We start from the raw sequence: 9,517 nt of genomic DNA on the forward strand, positions 1-9,517 counted from the left end.
GCTGAGTAACACAAGAATGAACGTCAGGTGAATGATGCTAGAGCTTCTATTTACCATATCTGATGTGTGATTTGATGAATGTTTATATGTAAATAAAAGCCTAAATTCAATCTGTTCATCACATAAAGTGATTGTGTCTCTTCATAAAATTTGGCAACAAGCCAACATTATTACAAATGATTAAAACATTTTTTTTACATAATGCAAAAACTGTTACAAAGTTCAGTGTGTTCTTTTGTCTCTTTTCTGCCTTTTGACTTAATTCTGTAATATGTGATGTTTTTCGTTTCCTTTCCTTTCCCAGTGGAGACCTCTTGTGTTCAACCGCTGCAGCACCAGCGGCCTCTCCGCTCCATCTGCTCTGTTTCTGGTGTGATTTCCAGAGACACCAGTGGCGTAATGCTCCGCCCCCTCAGTCATTCACAGACCACCTGGGTCTCAGAGGACCAATCAGAGCGCTGCCTCTCCTCCTCCTCAGCAAAGACAAAGGTTTCCATGGTAACGGTACACACCAGTTTTTAAATGCAGGCTTGTCTCTCTGACTGATGGGATTTACCATCTGCTCTTCTAACATCATGTATTCCTAATGAATGTGCGTGCATTAATACTACGCTGATGCTATCAAAAGAAATGAAAATTCTAGTATTAATGAGTCATTCCATGAAAGGAGTGTCATTTGATGAAGTGCTTTTTACAAGCTAAAATATAAGAATGTTCAAATTAAGAATTATTATTTAAAAAATGTGATGATACACATATGTATATATCTACAGGAGTATATCTGTGTGTATAATATTTCATTAAAGAATGTACCAAATTAATTGTCATTATAAAAATGTATTGGTTTATTGTCAGCAATGTTGGCAAATTCTAATCTCATTTAACATTATCATTATCTTGATTTTATTATCTTTATTATCTTAACTAGACAAAAATGCAATTTGCATGCATGGAAAGACTAAAGATTCTTTGTCTGAAAGAAAGTTTAAAATCATACAGACATTTCCTTAAAAAAACAACAAAAAAAACCCCACCCGTGCAAAATGGCTTTCTACTGGAAAGCAAACCAAACAACGATTCTGAAGTATAAAGTCTCGCTCTCCAAACTCAATAAGAAGTGGTTCCTCATGTGACTGAGGAAGGAGACAGGCTTCGTCTGTTCTGTTGAAAGGCTTCTTCCCTCCGGCAGGACGCAGCGGCGTCAACTCTTTGCTCTGATTCTCCACGGATGCCTCAGTAATGTAATCCTCTTCCTGCCTGTCAGACGCTGAAAGGATCGTTTTTTTTCTTCCTCCTATCAGAGAGGCAAAGTTCAATCAGTCACAAATACAGTAGGCCTAAACAAAAACAGTAAACTACTAAAGAATGCAGAAAACAAGGGTCCACCATATAAAGTACACTACCGTTCAAACGTTTGGGGTCAGTAAGATTTTTAATTAATAAATGTTGTTCTTTTGAACTATCTATTCGTCAAAGAATCCTGAAAAACTGTATCACGGTTTCCACAAAAATATGAAGCAGCACAGCTGTATTCAACATTAATAATAATTTATGAGCATCAAATCAGCATATTAGAATGCTTTCTTAGAATGATTAGAAAGGATTATTAAAGGTGCACTATGTAACATATTTTCAGTAAAATATCCAAAAACCACTAGAAATTGCTATTTTAACCAAGGAGCCGGGACGTGTGAGGGAGTCGCCTGTCGATGGCGTCATATCTGCGTTACCCTCGGTTTCCGGTTTTATTTTGCAGAAACGCTTTAAGGCCCTTTCGTTACAAAAAAGCGAAGCGAATATTTTGTGTGCGAATAGTTTGCGTCAAAACCATTCAAATCAGCTGCGACACGAATTTGCCCCGTCTGTGACGTTTCAGAACTCCAACATTCCAAAACATTTGCGGCGACAGCTGAGCAAACACGGACACTTCCTCATCCAGTGAAGACGAGCTTTTCATTTTCTTTAAAAGACAGAAAAGAAGGTTTTGGGTGCACCCAGTCTTAAAGAACAGATATGAACAGATACAGGGAGTATGCTAATCTTGTACAGGAGCTAAAACTTTATCATGGCCGCCTGGCCGGTCCCGCACTTACTTTCAAATGTCCGTGGGACAATTGGAGGAGCTCCTCCAGAGACAGTGGCAGCGCATCTGACGAGACAAACCACAAACTACAGGGAACCAATCGATCCGGAGCTGCTGTGTTTCCAGTTGAGTCACAATGTAAACATTTAAGTGCCACAGTCGTACTGCAGGAAACACATTCGCTTTCTATAGTCGCGGACACAGTTTTATAAAAAAATAAATAAAACCCATCCATCCATCCATCCATCTTCTTCCGCTTTATCCAGGGCCGGGTCGCGGGGGCAGCAGTCTAAGCAGAGATGCCCAGACTTCCCTCTCCCTAGACACTTCCTCCAGCTCTTCCGGGGGGACACCGAGGCGTTCCCAGGCCAGCCGGAAGACATAGTCCCTCCAGCGTGTCCTAGGTCTTCCCCGGGGCCTCCTCCCGGTTGGACATGCCCGAAACACCTTCCCGGGAAGGCGCTCAGGAGGCATCCGGAACAGATGCCCGAGCCACCTCAACTGACCCCTCTCGATGTGGAGGAGCAGCGGCTCTACTCCGAGTTCCTCCCGAGTGACTGAGCTCCTCACCCTATCTCTAAGGGAGCGCCCAGCCACCCTGCGGAGAAAACTCATTTCGGCCGCCTGTATCCGGGATCTTGTCCTTTCGGTCATGACCCAAAGCTCATGACCATAGGTGAGAGTAGGAACGTAGATTGACCGGTAAATCGAGAGCTTCGCCTTACGGCTTAGCTCTTTCTTCACCACAACAGACCGGTACATCGACCGCATTACTGCAGAAGCTGCACCGATCCGTTTGTCAATCTCCCGTTCCATCCTCCCCTCACTCGTGAACAAGACCCCTAGATACTTGAACTCCTCCACTTGAGGCAGGAACTCTCCACCAACCTGAAGAGGGCAAACCACCCTTTTCCGACTGAGGACCATGGCCTCGGATTTGGAGGTGCTGATCCTCATCCCAGCCGCTTCACACTCGGCTGCAAACCGTCCCAGTGCATGCTGAAGGTCCTGGTTAGAAGGGGCCAACACGACAACGTCATCCGCAAAGAGCAGAGACGAAACCGCATGGTCCCCAAACCTGACACCCTCCGGCCCCTGGCTGCGCCTAGAAATTCTGTCCATAAAAATTATGAACAGAACCGGCGACAAAGGGCAGCCCTGCCGGAGTCCAACATGCACCGGGAACAAGTCTGACTTACTGCCGGCAATGCGGACCAAACTCCTGCTTTGGTCGTACAGGGACCGGACAGCCCTTAGCAAAGGACCCCGGACCCCATACTCCCCGAGCACCCTCCACAGGATGCCGCGAGGGACACAGTCGAATGCCTTCTCCAAATCCACAAAACACATGTGGACTGGTTGGGCAAACTCCCATGAACCCTCCAGCACCCTGTAGAGGGTATAGAGCTGGTCCAGTGTACCACGGCCCGGACGAAAACCAGACTGTTCCTCCTGAATCCGAGGTTCTACTATCGGCCGTATTCTCCTCTCCAGTACCCTGGCATAGACTTTCCCGGGGAGGCTGAGAAGTGTGATCCCCCTGTAGTTGGAACACACCCTCCGGTCCCCCTTCTTAAAAAGAGGGACCACCACCCCGGTCTGCCATCCCAGAGGCACTGTCCCCGACCGCCACGCGATGTTGCAGAGGCGTGTCAGCCAAGACAGCCCCACAACATCCAGAGACTTGAGGTACTCAGGGCGGATCTCATCCACCCCCGGTGCCTTGCCACCGAGGAGTTACTTGACCACCTCGGTGACTTCAGCCCGGGTGATGGACGAGTCCTCCTCTGAGCCCCCAGCCTCTGCTTCCTCAATGGAAGGCGTGATGGCGGGATTGAGGAGATCCTCAAAGTATTCCTTCCACCGTCCGACGATATCCCCAGTTGAGGTCAACAGCTGCCCATCGCCACTGTAAACAGCGTTGGTAGGGCACTGCTTCCCCCTCCTGAGGCGCCGGACGGTTTGCCAGAATCTCTTCGAGGCCAGCCGATAGTCCTTTTCCATGGCCTCACCGAACTCCTCCCAGGCCCGAGTTTTTGCCTCCACAACCACCCGGGCTGCAGTCCGCTTAGCCTGCCGGTACATGTCAGCTGCCTCAGGAGTCCCACAAGCCAACCAGGCCCGATAGGACTCCTTCTTCAGCTTGACGGCATCCCTTACTTCCGGTGTCCACCACCGAGTTTGGGGATTGCCGCCTCGACATGCACCGGAGACCTTACGGCCACAGCTCCGAGCGGCCGCAGCGACAATGGAGGTGGAGAACATGGTCCACTCGGACTCAATATCTCCAGCCTCCCTCGGGATCCGGTCGAAGTTCTGCCGGAGGTGGGAGTTGAAGATCTCTCTGACAGGGGGCTCGGCCAAACGTTCCCAGCAGACCCTTACAGTACGCTTGGGTCTACCGGGTCTGTCCAGCTTCCTCCCCCGCCATCGGATCCAACTCACCACCAGGTGGTGATCAGTTGACAGCTCCGCCCCTCTCTTCACCCGAGTGTCCAAGACATACGGCCGCAGGTCAGATGAAACGACCACAAAGTCGATCATTGACCTACGACCTAGAGTGTCCTGGTGCCATGTGCACTGATGGACACTCTTATGCCTGAACATGGTGTTCGTTATGGACAAACCGTGACTAGCACAGAAGTCCAATAACTGAACACCACTCGGGTTCAGATCAGGGGGGCCGTTCCTCCCAATCACGCCCCTCCAGGTGTCACTGTCATTGCCCACGTGGGCGTTGAAGTCCCCCAGTAGAACGACGGAGTCCCCAGTCGGAGCACTTTCCAGCACCCCTCCCAGGGACACCAAAAAGGCCGGGTACTCTGCACTGCCGTTCGGCCCGTAGGCACAAACAACAGTGAGAGACCTATCCCTGAGCCGAAGCCGCAGGGAAACGACCCTCTCGTTCACCGGGGTAAACTCCAACACATGGCGGCAGAGCTGGGGGGCTATAAGCAAACCCACACCAGCCCGCCGCCTCTCACCATGGGCAACTCCAGAGTGGTGAAGAGTCCATCCTCTCTCGAGGAGTGTGGTTCCAGAGCCCAAGCCGTGCGTAGAGGTGATTCCGACTATCTCTAGTCGGAACCTCTCAACCTCACGCACAATCTCAGGCTCCTTCCCCGCCAGTGAGGTGACATTCCATGTCCCAAGAGCCAGTTTCCGTGTCCAGGGATCGGGTTGTCTAGGCTCCTGCCTTCGACTGCCGCCCGATCTTCTCCGCACCGGCCCCTTACGGTCCCTCCCGTGAGTGGTGGGCCCACGGGAAGGTGTCCCCACGTCGCTCCTTCGGGCTGAGCCCGGCCGGACCCCGTGGGGGAAGGCCCGGCCACCAGGCGCTCGCATACGAGCCCCAACCCCAGGCCTGGCTCCAGGGTGGGGCCCCGGCTGCGCCATACCGGGCGACGTCACGGTCCTCGTTGTCATTGTCGTCATAAGGGGTTTTTGAACTGCTCTTAGTCTGACCCGTCCCCTAGGACCTGTTTGCCTTGGGAGACCCTACCAGGGGCATATAGCCCCGGACAACATAGCTCCTAGGTTCATTCGGGTACTCAAACCCCTCCACCACGTTAAGGTGGCAGTTCAAGGAGGAGATAAATAAAAAAAATAATTTGCGCAATGGATAAATAAAACCATTGCGCAAATTATTTGTGCGTCAAAATCGCGTCCAGTGTGAAAGGACCTTTCCTCTCACTGCAGTGTGAACTAGTGTCATAGCAGCCGCCGAGCAAACACACAGAGTAACGTCATAACATCATTTTCAACACACTCAGATGTGTCTAATATGATAAACAGAGCTGTGTTACCTCATACTCATGACCGGAAAAGCCATGCATGTATATTGTAGATGTGTTCCTAAAATATGTACATGCATATTTTTAGGAACACATCTACAAACATATGCCTTGCCTGTATTTCAAGTTGATCAAATCTTTTCAAATCCATATCAATTTATTTGTGGCCTGCACTGCAGTCGTCGAGATGGATCCTGAGGAGTTGAAGAAAAGATAGCCGCAAATGTGGAACTTGATCGCTGAGGAAGCACACAGATAACTGTGGTAACAAACCAAGCACAAGCAGTTCTATCGAACCGTATTTTTCAAAAGGGGACAGAACTGAATGTACCTCGTAGAGATGATAACCATGTTTGACAGCTTCGGCTGAAGTTGTCCTTGTGTTAATGGTTGTGTAAGTGAAGTGAAGTGACGTGTGGCCAAGTATGGTGACCCATACTTGGAATTTGTGCTCTGCATTTAACCCATCCAAGTGCACACACACAGTAGTGAACACACCCACACTGTGAACACACACCCGGAGCAGTGGGCAGCCATATTGCTGCGGCCTGGGGAGCAGTTGGGGGTTCAGTGCCTTGCTCAAGGGTCTCACCTCAGTCGTGGTATTGAGGGTGGAGGAGAGCGCTGGTTATTCAATCCCCCCACAGACAATTCCTGCCGAACCAGCAACCTTCAGGTTACAAGTCCAACTCTCTAACCATTAGGCCACAACTGTCTAACTTCTGTATGCTGGCAATAAACCTTTTTGCAAGTGTGTCTATAATGTGATATGCTGAACTGATTTTATTTCGGGTGCGGGTCGGGTGTCGGTTCTATTTTAAGGGCTGTTGTCGGAAAACGGGTCGGATGCGGTTTTAAGCACTGTGGGTACAGGCAGGTGCGGATTTACAAAATCTGGACCCGTGCAGGACTCTGATTGGGGCGAACTATCACAGCCCTATTGAACTACCAGACATGAAAAAGGGTACTTGGAGAGATACCCTGAATTGATGACATCTCTTATGGATGGAGACCCAAGGCCCATGCCCATCACATCGAAGAATCCAGAGCCCAGCCATCCATCACCCCCATGCACAGACATTAAGCCAGACCCCACCGCAGACGGAGGATCGGAGCCTGCCGCGATGAACAAGCCTGAGCCTACAATTCTCAATACGAATATCTGACTTCACCACGGACAATTCAAACAACTCACAGTTGTTAATATAAACTAAGTGACGATACAATACTACAGTATCTCGAGGTTATTCCCTTCTCGAATACTTCTAATACAATTCAATACTTCAAGGTAATAGCCCTCCCGAAGTAAGGTGACGGCGTCCCGTCGAGAAGCTACTGTCACTACCCCAATCACACATGAGCACAGCATCTATACACTCTCACCGTCCAACACAGGATCATTAGTACTTACTCCGAGTATTACAGCCTCACCCCGAGGACGGCTCTATAGTCTTCCGACACTATCACTGTCTCTACTGTGGTTTTCTGTGCTGCTTTTTGAGCGTACAATCTTTAGCACTTCTATTTCTCAGCTGTGGAGCATTTATACCTGACACGACTCCAAAATTGCTCTTTGCAGAAAGCAAGTTTTATTCATGGCCGGGAGATCACTGGTCACAACAACAGTCTCTCGAACAGAAAGAAACGTGTACATTTAAACTTTACAGTTTGAGTGAAAATCAATGTCACTCATGTATTTGAGTCTACATGGTCTTTGACCTGAACATCTGTGTTTTTCTGTAGTTTCATGTTAAATTACCCTTTGACCACTTCTGAGGCCATTATATCAAATATTTCTATCACAGAGGACAGAGCCAATCATCGCCCCCGAGCCCGAGCCCGAGCCCGAGCCCGAGCCCGAGCCCCACTGTGAGTTTGACCAGATGTGTGAGCAGGCACCACCACGCATCGCCATGGGATGTTAAGTGGAGTTCGAGGATATGGAGGAAGACCCCACCCACAATCTCACCCCTGACCGTGAGATAAGACTAGAACCTGTAGAGACAGAGCGACACGCGTCATAATCTGAAAACCACGACCACCGGGGGGAAAACAATCGAACGCTCTCCATTGACTTTGCATTGATTGAAGCGGCCTCCTTGTCATTTCGGACTTATAACAAAAAACAGAACAATGTCTAAAAGCGGATATGTGACAAAGTGTACAGCAAACAAGCTAAACAAAACCCACAACCAAAAACCCAAAAGTTTTTATAAGCTGTTGACCCAAAAAACGAGCGTTTAAGCACAAAAGAGTGGATACAGGCCATTGAGACAGAGCGTGACACGTTATATTACACTGAGAAGTACACCCACTAGAGGGGAACGTAATCAGTGACAGGAAATATAATAAAACCCCAAATCAGAAAAAGTTGGGACAGTATGGAAGACGCAAAAAAAAAGTTCTAAATTTACTTTGACTTGTATTTACTGTTTGTATTACAGTAAAGCATTTACCACTTTGTAATGTTGCCATTCCTTTTCACAACACTTAAAAGACGTTTAGGGACTGAAGACACCAAGTGATGAAGTGTTTCAGGTGTAATTTTGTCCCATTCTTCCTGCAAACAAGTCTTAAGGTGGGCAACAGTACGGGGTCTTCGTTGTCGCATTTTGCGCATCAAAATGTGCCACACATTCTCTATTGGAGACAGGTCGGGACTGCAGGCAGGCCAGTCAAGTACCCGTACCCTCTTCCTCCACAGCCAGGACTTTGTAATGTGTGCAGAATGTGGTTTTGCATTGTCTTGTTGAAATATGCATGGACGTCCCTGGAAAAGATGTCTTCTTGAAGGCAGCATATTATGCTCCAAAATCTCTATGTACTTTTCAGCATTAATGGTGCCTTCACAGAAGTGCAAGTTACCTTTGCCAAGGGCACTGACACAACCCCATACCATGACAGACCCTGGCTTTTGGACTTGTTGCTGGTAACAGTCTGGATGATCCTTTTCTTCTTTGGTCCGGAGCACACGGCGTCCATTCCTCCCAAAAAATACCTGAAATACTGATTCCACTGTGTGATGGTCCATCCCAGATGCCTCCGAGCCCAGGGAAGTCGACGGCGCTTCTGGACACTGTTAACATAGGGCTTCCTTTTGGCACAGTACAGTTTTAACTGGCCTTTGTGGATGTAACTACGTATTGTGGTACTTGACAAAGGTTTGCCAAAGTAGTCCTGAGCCCATGTGGTGATATCGCTTATAGATGAATGACGATTCTTGATGCAGTGCCGCCTGAGGGATCGGAGATCACGGTTGTTCAGCTTAGGCTTGCGCCCTTGTCCTTTACGCACTGAAATTCCTCCAGATTCCTTGAGTCTTTTCATTATGTTATGCACTGTTGAATGTGAAATATCCAAATCTCTTCCTATCTTTCTTTGAGGAACATTGGTTTTAAACATTTCAATAATTTTCTCACGTATTTGTTGGCAAACTGGCGATCCTCGGCCCATCTTTGCTCCTAAAGGATTAGACCTTTCTTGGATGCTGCTTTTGTACAAAATCATAATTACAATCACCTGTTGACATCACCTGTTTCAAATCACATCATTATTTAACCATTTTACCTCATTACTAGCCCTAAATTGCTCCTGTCTCAACTTTTTTTTAAATGTGTTTCAGGTCTGAATGACAGGAGAG

The sequence above is a fragment of the Gobio gobio genome (assembly GCF_949357685.1).
Source record: "Gobio gobio genome assembly, chromosome: 15".
In the NCBI taxonomy this organism is placed as follows: Eukaryota; Metazoa; Chordata; class Actinopteri; order Cypriniformes; family Gobionidae; genus Gobio; species Gobio gobio.